We start from the raw sequence: 19,027 nt of genomic DNA on the forward strand, positions 1-19,027 counted from the left end.
AGAGGCAGGAAAGCAACCCCAAAACATCAGGGAACCTCCGCCATGTTTGACTGTAGGGACTGTGTTCTTTTCTTTGAATGCCTCTTTTTTTTATTTTCCTGCAAACTCTATGTTCATGGCTTTTCCCAAAAAGCTCTACTTTTGTCTCATCTGACCAGAGAACATTCTTCCAAAATGTTTTAGGCTTTCTCAGGTAAGTTTTGGCAAACTCCAGCCTGGCTTTTTTATGTCTCTGGGTAAGAAGTGGGGTCTTCCTGGGTATCCTACCATACAGTCTCTTTCCATTCAGACGCCGACGGATAGTACGGGTTGACACTGTTGTACCCTCGGACTGCAGGGCAGCTTGAACTTGTTTGGATGTTAGTCGAGGTTCTTTATCCACCATCCGCACAATCTTGCGTTGAAATCTCTCGTCAATTTTTCTTTTCCTTCCACATCTAGGGAAGTTAGCCACAGTGCCATGGGCTTTAAACTTCTTGATGACACTGCGCACCGTAGACACAGGAACTTTCAGGTCTTTGGAGATGGACTTGTAGCCTTGAGATTGCTCATGCTTCTTCACAATTTGGATTCTCAAGTCCTCAGACAGTTCTTTGGTCTTCTTTCTTTTCTCCATGCTCAATGTGGTACACACAAAGACACAGGACAGAGGTTGAGTCAACTTTAATCCATGTCAACTGGCTGCAAGTGTGATTTAGTTATTGCCAACACCTGTTAGATGCCACAGGTAAGTTACTGGTGCTGTTAATTACACAAATTAGAGAAGCATCACATGATTTTTCAAACAGTGCCAATACTTTTGTTCACCCCCTTTTTTATGTTTTGTGTGGAATTATATCCAATTTGGCTTCATGACCATTTATTTTATTTTTTTTTTCATTGAAGACAAATTAACCTCATAACGACAGCCGTACGACTTAAAGCGGCGGCAAAACAGGGTACTTATTCTGTTCCGCCGCTTTAAAGCGGCGGGCCGAAAAAAGCCTGTAGCGCCCCCCAGCGACCGAAAATCTCGGGGGTTTCAGCTACCGGGGGTAGCTGAGACCCCCCCAGATTATGAATCGGGGTGTTTTTTTTGGACCCCGATAATGTGATCGCCGGTATACACCGCATACCGACGAACACATGGAAAAAAAAAAAAATGACCGGTAAAACTGATTTTCTTTTTCATCTGACGTGATCAAACATGTCAGATGAGAAAGAAATATAAACCCCTAGTGCCTCCAAAGCCCCCGGTACCGGAGAGTCCCCACCCCTACCCCCCCTCCAGAAGTCAAAATGTCAGAAATGTCCTCCCCCTGACCCCTCTTCCGGTACACCGGAGCTCCCTGGACCCCGGAGCCCCCTCCAAAGAGCCCCCCGTCCCCCCCGCCGGAGCATGCAAGATGGCGGCGCGCAGGGCACAGTAGCGCGCGGCCGCATTCATCCTGCTCTTTCTGCCGCATGTGACACGTCACATGCGACAGAAAAGTTGTCGCCAGGTCTCCCGCCGTCACCCCCCGTCAGCCCCCCGTGAGCCCCCGGTCAGCCCCGTTACCTGGCTTCTGCTTCGTCCCCGCGATCACTCCGCCTCCTTCTAGAAAGCTGGCGGCGCATGTGCAGACAGCGGCTGTCAGCTGGATCCTTGCAAGCAGGGACGCTGACCTCGCTGCTGCACTGTGGACCGGGGGAGAGTGAATGCAGTAATCTACAGCCACACTCCTCACATGGAGAGCCTGCTGTTCTAGAAAATGGGGGGTACGTTCTGTGAGCGTGCCCCTCATATTCTGGAATGAGGTTACTGCAGGTCACTCTGCCCTAGGTTGGACCGGGGCAGTGTGAGTGCAGTATTCTCAGATTACTGCACCCACACTGCTCATGGAGAGCTTTCTCTTCCAGAAAATGGGGGATACGTTCCCTGAACGTGCCCCTCATATTCTAGAAGGTCCAGAGTCGCCGAGGGTCCTCCAAAATGGATTACAGCGACCGGAATTTGTTTATTTTCAATAAATTGGTGAAAGAGGAATGTTTCTGGGAGTTTTTTTTCAAATAATTTTTTTTTTGTCTTTATTTTTTTCTATTACTGACTGGGTTAGTGATGTCGGGTATCTGTTTAGACGCCGTGACATCACTAACCCCAGGGCTTGATGCCAGGTGACAATACAGCTGGTATCAACCCCGTATATTACCCCGTTTGCCACTGCACCAGGGCGCGGGGTGAGCTGGGGCGAAGCGCCAGGATTGGCGCATCTAATGGATGCGCCACTTCTGGGGCGGCTGCAGCCTGCTATTTTTAGGCTGGGAAGAGTCCAATAACCATGGCTCTTCCCACCCTGAGAATACCAGACCACAGCTGTCCGCTTCACCTTGGCTGGTGATCTAATTTGGGGGGGACCCCACGTTTGTTTGTTTGTTTGTTTGTTTTTTTTAAAAAAAAAACGCCTGGGGAGCCCTCCAAATTGATCACCAGACAAGGTGAAGCTGTCAGCTGTGGTTTGCAGGCTACAGCTGTCTGCTTTACCCTAGCTGGCTATCAAAAATAGGGGGGACCCCACGTCGTTTATTTTAATTAACTTTTTGGGGGGGCTAAATACAAGGCTAGGCACCCTTTAGTGCCACATGAAAGGCACTAAAGGGCGCCAGCTTAGAATATGCAGGGGGGTGGGATGTTATATATGTTTGACATCTATCCATTCATCCATTGTAGCATTTTAGGCTGTGTGCCCACGATCAGGGTTTGCAGCGTTTTGGGCGCAGTGTTTTCCCTGCGTCCATAACGCTGCGTTGTGCAGTAGAAGTACAGTGGAATGATTTTTAGAAATCCCATGCCCACTGTGCTTCTTTTCTACGCAGCATACACTGACCTGTGGCGCAGCTTCCCGAGCCTCAGCATGTCAATTTATGCTGCGGAGACAAGAGTGTTCTCTGCAGGTAGCATAGAGCTCCACAGCAGCCTGAACCCAAATCGTGGGCATGGGCAGCTGCGTTCTCCCGTGGACAACACTCACTCACATCTCACAGGAAGGCTGACACTGGGTACTAGATGCCGTGTCACTGGATCATGGCCACATAGCCTAAAAGTGAGAAATTTGTTGCTACAGCAACATTTTTGTGAAGTACCTGTGGATTCAAAATGCTTACTATACTCCTGAATAAAATCCAGTTTCCAAAATGGGGTAACTTGTGGGGGGTTTCTGCTGTATAGGTACCCAAGAGGCCCTGCTAACGTGACATGGTGCCCGCAATTTATTTCAACTTTTCCAGAATTCAAATGGTGCTCCTTCCATTCCAAGCCCTCCCATTTATCCAAACAGAGGTTTTTGGCCACATGTGGGGTATCCCTGTGCTCATAAGACATTGGATAACAACCTGTTGGGTCCACGGTTTGTTGTTGCCTCTTGAAAAAGTAAGAAATATGATGCTAAAGCAACATTTTTGTGAAAAAAATTAAAATTTTTAATATGGCCACCTAAGCTTATCAAATTCTGTGAAGTACTCTTGGATTCAAACTGCTCACTATACACCTAGATACAAGCCTTGAGGTGTCTTGTTTCCAGAATGGGGTCACTTGTGGGAAACCTCCACTGTTTAGGCACCTTAGGGGCTTTCCAAATGCAACATAGCGTCCACTAATGATTCCAGCCAATTGTGCAGTCAAATGGCACTCCTTCCCTTCCGAGCCCTGCTGTGCACCCAAACAGTTGATTTCCACCACATATAAGGTATCAGCATACTCAGGAGAAATTGCACAATAAATTTTATGCTGAATTTTTTCCTTTTACACTTGTAAAAAAAAAAGCTACCTGGTTGAAGTAACAATTTTGTGGTAAAAATGTATTTTTTTATTTTCACAGCTCAACATTATAAACTTCTGTGAAGTACCTGAGGGTTCAGGGTACTCACCAAACATCTAGATAAATTCCTTCAGGGGTCTATTTTCCAAAATGGGGCCACATGTTGGGGAGCTTCACTGTATAGACCAGAGGTTCCCAACTCCAGTCCTCAAGCCACACCAACAGTGCATGTTTTCAGGATTTCTTTAGCATTGCATGGGTGTTGGATTCAGCACCTTTGCAGGTGATTAAATTATCACCTGTGCAATACTAAGGAAATCCTGAAAACATGCACTGTTGGTGTGCCTTGAGGACTGGAGTTGGGAACCTCTGGTATAGACACCTCAGGGGCTCTCCTAATGCAACATAGCGTCCGCTATTGATTCCAGCCAATTTTGCAGTCAAATGGCACTCCTTCCCTTCCGAGCCCCACCGTGTGCCCAAACAGTTGATTTCCACCACATATAAGGTATCGCCAAACTCAGGAGAAATTGCACAATAAATTTCATGGTGATTTTTTTCCTGTTACCCTTGTGAAAAAAAAGCTACCTGGTTGAAATTTTGTGGTAAAATTTTATTTTATTATTTTCATGGCTCAACGTTATAAAATTCTGTGAAGCACCTGGGGGTTCAGGGTACTCACCAAACATCTAGATAAATTCCTTGAGGGGCCTAGTTTCCAAAATGGGGTCACTTGTGCGGGGTTTCTGCTGTTTAGGTACCTTAGGGGACCTCCAAATGCGACATGGTGCCCGCAATCTTTTTCAGCCAAATTTCCTTTCCAAAATTCAAATATTGCTCCTTTCGTTCCAAGCCCTCCCATTTGTCCAAACAAAGGTTTCAGACCACATGTGAGGTATCACCGCACTTATAAAAAAAAGTGGGTAACAAACCTTGAGGTCAAATTTTTGGAATTACCTCTTGAAAAAGTGAGAAAATTGATGATAAAGCAACAATTTTGAGAAAATTATTAAAATTTTCAATATGACAACGTAACGTTAACAAAATCTGTGAAGTACCTGTGGATCCAAAATGCTCACTATACCCCTAGATAGAAGCCTTGAGGGGTCTAGTTTCCAAAATGGCATCACTTGTGAGGGGTTTCTTCGGTTTAGGTACCTTAGTGGACCTGTAAATGCAACATGGTGCCCACAATCTATTTTCAGCCAAATTTGCTTTCCAAAATTCAAATATTGCTCCTTCTGTTCCGAGCCCTCCCATTTGTCCAAACAGAGGTTTCTGACCACATGTGGGGTATCGGCGCGCTCATAAGAAAGTGGGGAACAAGTTTTGTGGTCCATTTTGTTGTGTTATTTCTTCTAAAAGTGAATACATTTGGGTTACAGCAACATTTTTAGGTAAAATCGAATTTTTGCTTTTGTTCATGTGAAGCACCTGAAGGGTTAATAAACTTCTTGAATGTGGTTTTGAGTACTTTGGGGGGTGCAGTTTTTAGAATGGTGTAACTTTTGGGTATTTTCTGTCATCTAGGCCTATCGAAGTCACTTCAAATGTGATGTGGTCCCTAAAAAAATGGTTTTGTAAATTTTGATGTAAAAATGAGAAATCGCTGATAAATTTTGAACTCTTCTAACTTCCTAACAAAAAAAAATTTGTTTCCAAAATTGTGCTGATGTAAAGTAGACATGTGGGAAATGTTATTTATTAACTATTTTGTGTCACAGAAATCTCTGGTTTAACGGTATAAACATTCAAAAGTTGAAATTTTCAAAATTTTTGCCAAAATTCAATTTTTTTCATAAATGAACGCAAAAAATATTGTCCTAAATTTGGTACTAACATGAAGTCCAATATGTGACGAAAAAACAATCTCAGAATCACCGGGATCCGTTCAAGCGTTCCAGAGTTATAACCTCATGAAGTGACACTGGTCAGAATTGCAAACTTTGGTCTGGTCATTAAAGTGAAAATTAGCTCCGTCACTAAGGGGTTAAATGAAGATAATAATACCAAAGAATTTGTGATTGCAATCATTCTCAAGAATAAACTTAGTATTACCTGACAGAATTGCAGGGGTGCCAATACTTTTGGCCAGTATATATATATATATATATATATATATATATATATATATATATATATATATATATATATTATATACATACATACATACATACATACATATACACACACACACACACACACACACACACACACACACACACACTTGAAACAGGAGGTTTACTAAATAGACACGTGCATGTTTTTCTCGCGTCAAGTCTCAAGTCAAAAGAAATCAGCCATTCCATATCTCAAACTCTGAGGAATATTGGTCTGGGCCCATAGTTCTCGTCCAAGGTACTTGCCCTTTATCATTCCCCTTCGGCAAAAATGAAAGTAAATGGCGCGTTGTCTGAACCCCTCACCGTAGGTAACGGCACACGCCACTTTATCCCCTCTCTTATATGTATTAGTGATGGAGCTTCTTCTCCATGCAATCCGAGAGGATCCAGATATCAGGGTGGCGGGTGTGGAATATAAATGTTCAGATTTCGCTGATGGGCCTACTGGTGTATGTCACGCATCGGATGACCTCTCTGCCACCTCTGATGTCTGTGTTAAAGCGGTTTGGGGAATGGTCTAACTTTAAATTAAATTTGGATAAATCTGAGGCTCTTGGCATATCCCTTTCTTCTCAATATTGGAGATCCTGAGAGCCGATTATCCGTTCCAGTGGCCATCTGGTGGAGCGATAAACTACTTGGGAATCCTCATCCCATCGGATCCTTCCAGACTGTTCTTACTGAACTTTCAGCCTTGGCTTACCAGATTGGAGGGGTGGTTGGCGTCCTGGGATAGGGCAGAATTTTCCTGGTTTGGTAGAATAAATATCCTCAAGATGACAGTGCTTCCCAGGCTGCTATAGCTCCTTCAAATGATCCCATTATACATCCCTTCCCCTTTTTGGGGTAAGATTCAGCAGGCTTTTGCGAGTTTTGTGTGGAGCTCTAAGAGACCTAGGCTCCGTTATGAAGTCCTCACCCGTCCCAAAACAGCAGGAGGAGTTGGACTTCCAGATTGTAAGCGTTATTATTTTGCTTCGGCCCATGCAAGACTACTCGACTTGATTCATTGTCATTACTCTAAATTCTGGGTATGCTTACCCTATGACGTGTCCTCTTTCAGTAGCCACGACTCCCTGGACCTGGCCCACCCTTGCCCGGGACAAAATCCCCATGTCCTTCTCAGTCAAGCAAACACTGAAAATTATACACACTCCGTCGGTTAGAGGAATTCTGATCGACCCAAATGGACCTCTACAACCACTAACAAATTCTCCGCAGTTTCCTCCAGGCGCCTCTACATCTTCATTTTTATATAATTCTAGAAGGACGCCACTTCGGGTGCACCAGGTTGTGCCTGGGGGTACCCTGCGTTCTCTGGAATCTATTCTAGGAGGACTCCCTACTTTGGCCTGACATGCGTTTGAATATATGCAACTTCAATACTTTTTCTCTAGAAATTCAAGTATGGTGACCTGGGGTCGCCCTCTATCGGGATTTGAGGAGTTGTGTGTTGCCTCCTTGGGACCGGCATATTCAATATCATTCCTCTATGGTTTGCTAACTGAGATGGGATGGAAGACACCTCCCCCCTTTTGTAGGACCTGGGAGCTTGAACTCAATGCTACCTTCTCATGAGAACAATGGGAGAAATGTTTCTTTCTGTCCCATAAATCTGTTTTGGCGATGAAAATACAAGAGACAAGCTTTAAAATTGTCTCCAGATGGTATCAGGTCCCAGCAGTCCTGCATAGGTAGTTTCTGGGGGTGTCTAGTCTCGGTTGGCGATGTGGCCTAGAGGAGGGGACCATGACCCATATTTGGTCGTCGTGCCCGATCCTGCAGGCATTATGGTAGGGGGTACTCATGGTGATAAAAGCGATCCCTGGTGTGCCAGTGCCTGCCTTACCGGAGGCGGTGCTTCTGTACATGTTTTCGATGTCAAAGGTTATTTTTAAGAAATCCCTACTACGTCACCTGTTACAGGCAGCTAAAGCAATAATTCCTAGACATTGGAGGTCCACCGACATTCCCTTGTTGGAAGAGTGGTTTGTGGAGATTTCTCCAATTCACCTCTTGGAGGCCTAAGGGGTACTTTTACACGTTGCGACATCGCAACCGATATATTGTCGGGGTCACGGTTCTTGTGACGCACATCCGGCGCCGATAGCAACATCGCAATGTGTAAATCCTAGGAGCGACGATGAACGAGCGCAAAACAGTCAAAAATCGCTGATCTGTGTCACGTTGTTCATTTCCATAATGTCGCTCCAGCTGCAGATACGATGTTGTTTGTCGTTCCTGCAGCACCACACATCGCTGTGTGTGAAGCTGCAGGAACGACAAACTTCTCCTTACCTGCGTCCAGCGGCAATGCGGAAGGAAGGAGGTGGTCGGGATGTAACGTCCCGCTCAACTCCGCCACTCCGCTTCTATTGGCCCGCCGCTTAGTGACGTCGAACGCACCTCCCCCTTAATGGAGGGATTGTTCTACGGTCACCGCGACGTCACCGACAAGGTATGTGCGTGTGACGCTGCCGTAGCGATAATGTTCGCTACGGCAGCGATCACCAGATATCGCATGTGCAATGGGGGCGGGTACTATCGCGCTCGACATCGCTAACCGATGCTAGCGATGTCGCAACGTGTAAAGTACCCCTTAGTGCGCAATCCCACCAAGAGCAGACCATTGTCACCTCCAGATGGTTCCATTGGGAGGCTTTTTTATCTTCCCCATTGTACTGATCTGTTTTGAGATAGTGACGGGGGCGTCTCGGATGGCAGTGTGGCCAAGGGGGTCCTCTGGGTTCCTGTCTCAGGGTGGTGGGTTCTCGTATTCAGAGTCTGGAGTTGTATGGATATCTTGCATTAAGGCAGTTAGGCATTCCCCTTCCCCTCTCTATTCTTCATTTCTCCCTTTCTTAAAAAGTTAAAAAGTGAAAAAAAAAATCAGCCAAAATCTCAGGAAGAGAAGTGTGGACTTGTACAAGTCTTGTTCATCCTTGAGTACAATTTACAGATACCTGAAGGTGCGTGCTAACATGCTAAGAGGACAGCTAGTCGGGGGAAATAACGCCGATGTGACTAATCCCTGCGTTCATTAGCATATCATTAATGATCTTTAGAAATACTTTTCCTTAAGATCTCTTTATCTATGCTACTAGATACAGGGACAGTTAGGCCGGGATTAGCAATATGCACCCAGAACTGCTTGTGGTTCTGGGTGCATATTGCACCTGACAGGTTCCCTTTAACTGAGGAACATACATATAGGTGGTATCGAGCATTTAGCAATTGATAAGTATATTGTAAAATTAGATCTTATCTGCTATTTAATCCTAGTGGAAATTTAGTATTTAACTTGAAAATCTAGAACGATTCTCTGTTTAAAGGAGTTGTCTACTACTAGGACAATCCCTTCTGATTCCACATGTTTTCCCCAAGTAAAATTAAAAAGCCTAAACTTCCCCTCTGCGGCCGGTGTGGTTCCAGTGGTGCCGAGGTTCACGGTGAGCCCCATGTCCTATCAGCGTCGGCTTTTGTCTTCCCGCCATCGGAGACCGGAGCAATCAACAGGAAGTGAGTGCTTTGGCTGCCGCTCACTTCCTGTTGATTGCTCCTGTGTCCGAAAGCGAGGAGACAGAAGATGGTGTCAGGACACAACCTCGTGTGACCCCCGGCACCATTAGAACCACAGCGGCCTCGTAGGTGAGTTTATCCTTTTTTATTTTCCCTGGGTGAAAGATGGAATCAAAAGGGGTTGCCTTACTAGTGGACAACTCCTTTAAGATTTTCTTTCTCAAGTCACTGCTTGAAGAAAGTGTCTTCTAAAAACTGACAGTAGATTTGGGGGTTCATTCTTGAGTCCATCTTGAAGTGTGTAAGGTCCAGCTAGCTCATCTTCAATGCTACCAGCCGATAGCAGTACCCGCTCCACCTTGCTTGGTGGCATTCTGTTCTCGGGTTCACTTGCTCCACCTTACTTGGTGGCATTTTGTCCTTGGGTTCACTTGCTCCACCTTGCTTGGTGGCATTTTGTCCTTGGGTTCGCTTGCTCCACCTTGCTTGGTGGCATTCTGTCCTCTGGTTCGCTTGCTCCACCTTGCTTGGTGGCATTCTGTTCTCGGGTTCACTTGCTCCACCTTGCTTGGTGGCATTTTGTCCTTGGGTTCGCTTGCTCCACCTTGCTTGGTGGCATTCTGTCCTTGGGTTCACTTGCTCCACCTTGCTTGGTGGCATTCTGTCCTTGGGTTCACTTGCTCCACCTTGCTTGGTGGCATTCTGTCCTTGGGTTCACTTGCTCCACTTTGCTTGGTGGCATTCTGTTTTTGGGTTCACTTGCTTCACCTTGCTTGGTGGCATTTTGTCCTTGGGTTCACTTGCTGCACCTTGCTTGGTGGCATTTTGTCCTTGGGTTCACCTACTCCACCTTGCTTGGTGGCATTCTGTCCTTGGGTTCACTTGCTCCACCTTCCTTGGTGGCATTCTGTCCTCTGGTTCACTTGCTCCACCTTGCTTGGTGGCATTTTGCCCTTGGGTTCACTTGCTCCACCTTGTTTGGTGGCATTTTGTCCTTGGGTTCACTTGCTCCACCTTGTTTGGTGGCATTCTGTCCTTGGGTTTGCTTGCTCCACCTTGCTTGGTGGCATTCTGTCCTTGGGTTCACTTGCTCCACCTTGCTTGGTGGCATTTTGTCCTTGGGTTCACTTGCTCCACCTTGTTTGGTGGCATCCTGTCCTCGGGTTTGCTTGCTTTGTGCTTCCTTGTACTGCAGCAGTTTTTCTTGGCAGCATTTCACAGTCGTGTTTCCATACTGCTGAGGCAGCCAAGAGGAAAAAAGTAGAATTACCTTTCACTGTACGCCGGAATTGGGGGCAGGGGTTATGTGACTGTATATGACCATGGTAAGATATTCCTTGTAATGAACACGGCCTTAGTAATAATGACTCTCTCTCTTTCATCCATTATTTCATTTATTATTTATACATGTCAAGCCGGGATCAAACCTTTCATATCCAGTAGCCAGGACTTCTTTATTCCATGGGTTACAAGTCTCATCAGTGCTGCCGACTTTTAACTCCTCATGAACCATATTCTACACATTTCTAGCAAATAATATTTCATCCACAAGGCCAAGACACCCCAGGACGTGTATGAGCAGACTCTAGATGAAATCCCCTGCATATAACTAGTCTTTCTTTTTCCTAGGTGCGGAGGGCGACCCACAAGGCACAGGGAGTCTTGAGTGGATTATATAATTAATGCATGTGTAGGTCGTAAATTGGAGTTTATTCGGCCTGCTCTGGGACTCTGGAAATAAGGGAGGAAAAAAAAAATCTCTTTGAGGTTACCATAGCAACCGCTCACCCCACCAGTCTCTTCATTGTGCGCAGCCTATCGCCGGGCCTGCCGGCTGGCTGTCATCCGTACAGTATTTTTATTCACACGCTGCTCCTGTTATGCACCTTGGGAGGAATGAGATCAGATGGCTTCTGTAAGAAAAAAAACCAAAAAAAAAATAACACGTCTCTCCTGCCAACGCACTGCAGTCTCTTATATAGAGGCAGATCTGTGATGTTATTACATTCCTCGATAGCGGCTCGTCTCAAGTCTGTTTTTCTTCTGTAATTGCTTTCTTCAGCTCACAAGTCTGCGTAGGCACATATGTGAAACGCTGGCACGTGGGCCGATTTTATTTGGCCTGCTATACTATTCTGTATGGAGGGCAACACGGGGCCCATTATTCTGTATGGAGGGCAACATGGGGCCATTATTCTGTATGGAGGGCAACATGGGGCCACTATTCTGTATGGAGGGCAACACGGGGCCCATTATTCTCTATGGAGAGCAACATGGGGCCATTATTCTGTATGGAGGGCAACACGGGGCCCATTATTCTCTATGGAGAGCAACATGGGGCCATTATTCTGTATGGAGGGCAACATGGGGCCATTATTCTGTATGGAGGGCAACATGGGGCCACTATTCTGTATGGAGGGCAACACGGGGCCCATTATTCTCTATGGAGAGCAACATGGGGCCATTATTCTGTATGGAGGGCAACACGGGGCCCATTATTCTCTATGGAGAGCAACATGGGGCCATTATTCTGTATGGAGGGCAACATGGGGCCATTATTCTGTATGGAGAGCTATGTGGGGCCCATTATTCTGTATGGAGGGCTATGTGGGGCTATTATTCTGTATGGAGGGCAACATGGGGCCATTATTCTGTATGGAGGACTATGTGGGGCCATTATTCTGTATGGAGGACTATGTGGGGCCCATTATTCTGTATGGAGGGCAACATGGGGCCATTATTCTTTATGGAGGACTATGTGCGGCCCATTATTCTGTATGGAGGACTATGTGGGGCCATTATTCTGTATGGAGGACTATGTGGGGCCTATTATTCTGTATGGAGGACTATGTGCGGCCCATTATTCTGTATGGAGGACTATGTGGGGCCCATTATTCTTATGGAGGACTATGTGTGGCCCATTATTCTGTATGGAGGACTATGTGGGGCCTATTATTCTGTATGGAGGACTATGTGCGGCCCATTATTCTGTATGGAGGGCTATGTGGAGCTCATTATTCTGTATGGAGGACTATGTGCGGTCCATTATTCTGTATGTAGGACTATGTGGGGCCCATTATTGTGTATGGAGGACTATGTGGAGCTCATTATTCTGTATGGAGGACTATGTGCAGCCCATTATTCTGTATGGAGGACTATGTGGGGCCATTATTCTGTATGGAGGACTATGTGGGGCCTATTATTCTGTATGGAGGACTATGTGCGACCCATTATTCTGTATTGAGGACTATGTGGGGCCATTATTCTGTATGGAGGACTATGTGGGGCCTATTATTCTGTATGGAGGACTATGTGGAGCTCATTATTCTGTATGGAGGACTATGTGCGGCCCATTATTCTGTATGGAGGGCTATGTGGAGCTCATTATTCTGTATGGAGGACTATGTGGCGCCCATTAGTCTGTATGGAGGTCTATGTGCGGCCCATTATTGTGTATGGAAGACTATGTAGGGTCCATTAGTCTGTATGGAGGTCTATGTGCGGCCCATTATTATGTATGGAAGACTATGTAGGGTCCATTATTCTGTATGGAGGGCTATGTGGGGATCATTATTCTGTAAAGATGACTATGTGGGGCCTGTGACTAGGTGGGCATGCAATTTTGTCCAAGTTTTTAATTTTGCCCCTATGTGTATTTGAGTTTGACATCCCTGCCGTGGGGTGACAACATCTGCCTCTTTCATTGGGTTAGTTTCCATACTAGACCTTTTCAGCTTTCAGATATAAAGTGACAAATCCTTTTCTGTACCGCAGGCACGTATGAGTAAAATTAAAATAAGAGTTACTTCTGTCTTAATCTGTCTCTGCATGAAAAAATGTGCAGTACTTGGAGCAGATCTGTTTTAGGATTTTACCATGTAAACTACTTACATAATTAATCTCATAGACCTGCTGACTTTTAGAAAAATCCGCATCAGAATAGTTGGATAATCTTGAAAATGTGTCCAGCGCTCATGAGATTCTTATTTTAAAAGAAACCTGTCAAATATGTTTCGCTGCGGCATTTTAGAGAAAACCTAGTTTGAGAAGCCGACCAGGGATAAGACGTCATGGATGACTAGGCCGAGGCAGGTCCCGGGCGGCTTCTCCTCGCTCTGATCCCCGTGACTGACAGGTCTGTACCTATGCACACACACACAGTGACCTATATCACCAGCTTGGTATCTCCTGTTGTACAGTGGCACTGTGAGCTATGGAGTGAAGGATTCATTTTTGTAATCATTTTATTAGCTATAGGAGGACCAATGGCATAAAGCGTCATATTGACATTAGTAGTTTTTTGCATGCCACAAAACCAAAGTTTTTTCATCAGCGTGCTGGATTTAGTTTTGATCTGTGTCCATTTTTAATATCCATGTGGCATATTTTGTCTGTATTATTTTTCAGCTCAAAACAAACAAACACTTTCCAAGTTTGCGCATGTTAAATAGTAAAGAATGGACATCACTTGGATAACGCACATATGGTATCCAACTGCAGACAATCTAAAAAAAAAAACAACAATAGAAACTTAAAGGGTGCACTCATCAGGAGACAACACTCATTATATACTGAGCTGGCCGTACCTCTAGGACTGAAATCCTGCGCATTGACACTGGATGATCATGGCGCTGGGCACACAATCGCTTCAGGTGCACTCTGAGGTATCATCCGAGGAGCCAGACATCAGAGCGCGCCTGCACTGACACTATGAGCGTGCTGCTGTGATCATCCCGTGTTAGTGCGCAGGCAGGAGACTCAGCATTCTCGGAATTAAGAGACAAGTCAATCAATTAATCAATGTAAGGTACCAGCTTTATTATACAAAGAAATGGAGGCTATGTGGCCTATATAAATGTTTCGGAATTCCCATTATTGGGGTGACAGGCTCCCTTTAAGCATGAAAAAGCTCATAGACTCTAATGGATACATGTTCTAACCTTGGAAAACACGGTAGAACACTTCCCACCAAGGACACCATCTGCGAGGACTTTATATGTTCTCCCCGTGTTTGCGTGTATTTCCTCCGGATTCTCCGGTTTCCTCCCACACTCCAAAAACATACAGATAGGGAACTTAGAATGTGAGTCCCAATGGGGACAGCCAAAAAACGTATACAGTATGTCAATTTGAGTATGATTAGACAGACAGGAAAAGCCTCAAATTTGCTTAAAATAATAAACTTTATTGATATGTATTAAAATTCAATAGACACCCAGTGACTTTAAACACACAAGGGAATAAGTGAGGGAGGAGGAGCTAAATGTATATATGGGATCCCTATAGCGCCCTATGGGATCTGGCTCCTACCTACCAATGGAGGGTGTGACGCCGTAACTGTTTTGGGCGCCCCCGTTCCACGTCTGCTTTCCCTCACTGAGCCCTAAACTAGTGAATTAAAATAGTTACACTAAAGATGGCCAAACAGTGATATAGGACTATGCTTTGTATGGGTTACTCAGAAATAGATACCAAATTGATATCATCCAATCATAAGAGTCCACACCCATATACAAGAAATAGTAATATGTTGGGTCCAGAGGGAGGTGATCACCCAGTTTAAACCATCCAGTGTAACCCATGAATTATCATTCAGTAAAATGTGATCATAATCCATATCACGGCCATCATCCATGGAAAACCCACAAATAGGTTTGCCAAAAGAGCAGTGCACAGTTCAAGACCAATTGTACACATATAAATAGCGCAGTGCCTATAGGCAAGCACAAAATCAAATACGGCCAAAAGACTATATAGAGATATGTATAAAGTAGATGTCACTATGTGAATACACAGTGAATATGGAGGCCGACACACATGGATAAACAAATCCCAAATGTCTGCCAAACAGACAGTGCACAGTCTGAATCACAACAATGTACTATAAATAGTGCAGTGCCTATAGGCAGTCATAAGAGAAGATAATGGAGCCAAGATAAACATGGTGTATAGACACCCAGGGAAAAAATGATTAAGATTAATTACTTCCCTTAGCATAAACGCTCTGCAATGCCTCGACGCGTTTCCCCTTTCAGGATGTCAGGATCATCAGGAGGCTGAAAGATCACAAATATCCAAGGTGTATGGAGGAGTGATCCATGGCTGTGTGGCTAATGGGGACAGCAATGACCACATCTGTAAAGTGCTGTGGAATTAATGGCGCTAAATAAGTATTATTATTATTATTATTGTTATTATTATACTTGAAACAAGAACATTTTGAATAAAGCCTCGATCTGCTGTTATAGGTGGCAAAATGTAGAAAGTCTCTTTGGGTTCTATCCTTTGACTGCAAAAGAGTGTAATTTACTGAAAATTGGCATGTAGTATATAAGAATTTTGCTAGAGATATCCTGTAGAACAGGGTTGGACAAAATGTAGACCGTCGAAGACTGAAAACAGTGGATCGTGTGCCGCATCATGACCTCCTGTATATATGAGGCTACATGGTGGCTCATACTGTATATTGGAGGGTATGTGGGGTCATATTGTTTATAGGAGGGTATGTGGGGCTCATACTGTATATGGGAGGCTTTGTGTGGACTCACTTTATATAGAGGGGCTATGTGGGGCTCACACTGTATATAGAGGGGCTATGTGGGGGCTCACACTGTATATAGAGGGGCTATGTTGGGAATCATACTGTATATAGGGGGCTATGTGGGGGCTCATACTGTGTATAGGGAGGCTCTGAGAGGACTCATTGTATGTAGGGGTCTGTGTGGAGACTTGTATGTAGGGGGACTGTGTGTGGGCTCATACTGTATATAGGGGGATGTCAGCATACTCAATTCTGCTCAATATTAAGTGATAGTTAATCTAAAACAATGATGTGTTAATATTAATATTGAGCAGAGTTATTTCAGCTGAATGGTTCAGCCTTACACACCAGTCCTAGTCTCTCATGTGGCCCCTCTGAGAAATTAAAAATCAGTTGCCCACCCCTGCTGTAGAAGAATCCTCAGCTACAGGTGCGTCTACTTTAACGGTAGTTATAGTTACTGGTGAGGATGTGCCGCACGTTTCCCGCTTGGCATTGCGGTTTATCTTCCGGTGATATCTGCGGTGGATTTCATATCTGCAGTACATGTCATATTACACTGTGGATTTTCTCCCCAACAAGAGAATGAGAGTTTGAGAAATGTAATTCACAGCATTTATAGTGTAATATATGGCCGATTTTTCAGCACGAAAATCAGCAGCGAGGCACTGGCTGCCCCCCAAAAATGAGCACAAATAAGAAGATTAATGTGAAATGAGCATATTTTAATTTGATGCTTGATAACTGCGGTACAAATGAGTTTTTACGACACAGAGATTCAATGGAGGATACACCACAAGGGAGCATACCCGAAGGATAAGCACATGCTAGGTCTGAGCTGTTCAGATCATATCCACCAAACAACTTGTAGATTAGAAGTCAAACAGCATATCCATAGGAGGAAAAAAGATATCCATATCACTCGTGGTCAGGGTGTTGCTCATTTTTGTCTTTTATTTTTACATTAGCAGTGGACACTCCCGTCTGAGGGTTCAATGTACACAAAACCTAACTTTAAAGGAGTGGTTCACTACTCTGCAATAGTGGTCACATCCCTGTAAAACTGAGAGGGGACGATTTTTCTAAATATCTTGTTCAGCCAATTCTGCTTCTGAGCGCCACTATTGCGGACATTTCATTCCCATTAAGTGAATTCCCACCACGCTCCGTGACTTTTGAGATCCGGTGATGTCACATCAATTTCCAGTTGAGTGATCTTGAGTGATTGGGCTGTAAGCGGTGTTTCACCACATGTCACAGCCCAGTATCTCGCGCGCTCTCTCCTTCACTGCAGAGCCCCGCAAGCAGGAGCGATGCTGGGCTGTGATGAGCGGTGAAACGCTACCCACAGCCCAGTCACTCAGGAAGACTGGGGCCGCCTCATTGACGTTGGGTCAACTGGAAGTTCACGTGAGATCACCAGATCCCTGAGGTCACAGAGCCCCTAGGGTCACTTAATGGGGATGAGTGGACCGCAATAGCACCGCTCACAGGCAGAATTGGCTGTACAAGGTATTTTAGAAAAAAGGTATTTAGAAAAAACCTTCCCTATCAGTTTTACAGGGATGTGCTCCCTATTGCAGAGTAGTGAACCACCTCTTTAATTACCTGTAACTTTAGTTTTTCATTATCCATTGGTATTTTGCAAGATTCGAGAGAAACAAAAAAAAACCCCGAAACCAGAATTTAGTATTTTCCATTTTTGATCTAGAGAAACGCATTAAGCTTGCATGTGATAGTGGCTGGCTGCGGTGCATTGAGTGGGTCCTTCCTTTTACCTGATCATTGGTATTCTGAATGCTGTCTTCTGCAGATCTTTCCTTTTCAGTGATTGCAGTGCTCGATATGCTGCATTGCCAGACTCGGCCCTTGCAGTATATGTGCCTGACCTGTTCCATTTATTCAGACATTATTTATTACTTGTTTAGCTGGCAGGTTTGTCTGGCAAAAGAATAAAGAATGTGGAAAGAACTCTTGCTACTTTGCTAACCACAACCCACTGCTTCATTTCTCATATTGCTAGACCTTCAAAACTGGGCAAATGGAAATTGGGCTTTCCTTAAAGGGAAGCTGTCAGGCGATTCACGCTGTTTAAAATGAGGATATGATGAATCGCTGCACGATTGCAGCTGCGTATATCATTCACTGAAATGCTCCTGCGTTTCAGAGAAAATCTACTTTGAAGATCCAGCCTGAGACCATAGCCAGAGGCGACACTAGTCTGGCTCTTCCTAGCATTGCTGGAGGTGATTGACAGGTCTCTGCGCTGGTAAGAGCGTTTGAGAGGATAGTATAACTGGCTGTAGTCGTGCTGCCAGGCTGCGATTCATGCTGTCTGTGGTTTGGGCCCCATGAATTGCTTGAAAGGTTTCCTTTAAGGTGCAGTTACTTTTTTTTTTGCTATTTTACTTTCCCTTTGAGATGCTTTTAAAGCTTTGTTAGGAACGCACATTTCCCAATAATCTGCCTGTCTAAACAGGCTTTTGATCACCCGACAAATAAGCAAAATGCTGGTTTGTAAAGTGACATGCTCTTTATCTTTGATTATAAATCATTTTACTCCACAGCACAACATCCTGTAACACACCACATGCTGCCGAAAACTGAAATTCGACGTGCACATTGCATGGGCTCTCGATATAGGATGAGACTGGCACTGTAAATGATGCATAATAGTTGGAGCCCTGAATGATTTTTCATTAAGTTTAAGGGGTACTTTGCACACTATGACATCGCAGGTGCGATGTCGGTGGGGTCATGTCAAAAGTGACGCACTTCCTGCGTCGCTCTCGACATCGTAGTGTGTAAATCCTAGATGATACGATTAACGAGCGCAAAAGCGTCATAATCGTATTATCGGTGTAGCGTCGGCGAATTCCATAATTACGCTGACGCGACGGTCCGATGTTGTTCCTCGCTCCTGCGGCAGCACACATCGCTGTGTGTGAAGTCACAGGAGCGAGGAACATCTCCTACCTGCGTCACCACGGCTCACGCCGGCTATGCGGAAGGATGGGGGTGGGCGGGATGTTTACATCCCGCTCATCTCCGCCCCTCCGCTCCTATTGGCC

At 45.0% G+C, this 19,027-nt stretch overlaps 1 protein-coding gene across 1 annotated transcript in view; it reads left to right on the plus strand.

Annotated features, from left to right (window-relative positions):
• Nucleotides 1-19,027, plus strand: part of MRPS27 (mitochondrial ribosomal protein S27) — a 150,352-nt gene that overhangs the window by 64,887 nt on the left and 66,438 nt on the right. The gene's annotated exons all lie outside the window — the stretch shown is intronic.

The sequence above is a fragment of the Anomaloglossus baeobatrachus genome, chromosome 1 (genome assembly GCF_048569485.1).
Source record: "Anomaloglossus baeobatrachus isolate aAnoBae1 chromosome 1, aAnoBae1.hap1, whole genome shotgun sequence".
In the NCBI taxonomy this organism is placed as follows: Eukaryota; Metazoa; Chordata; class Amphibia; order Anura; family Aromobatidae; genus Anomaloglossus; species Anomaloglossus baeobatrachus.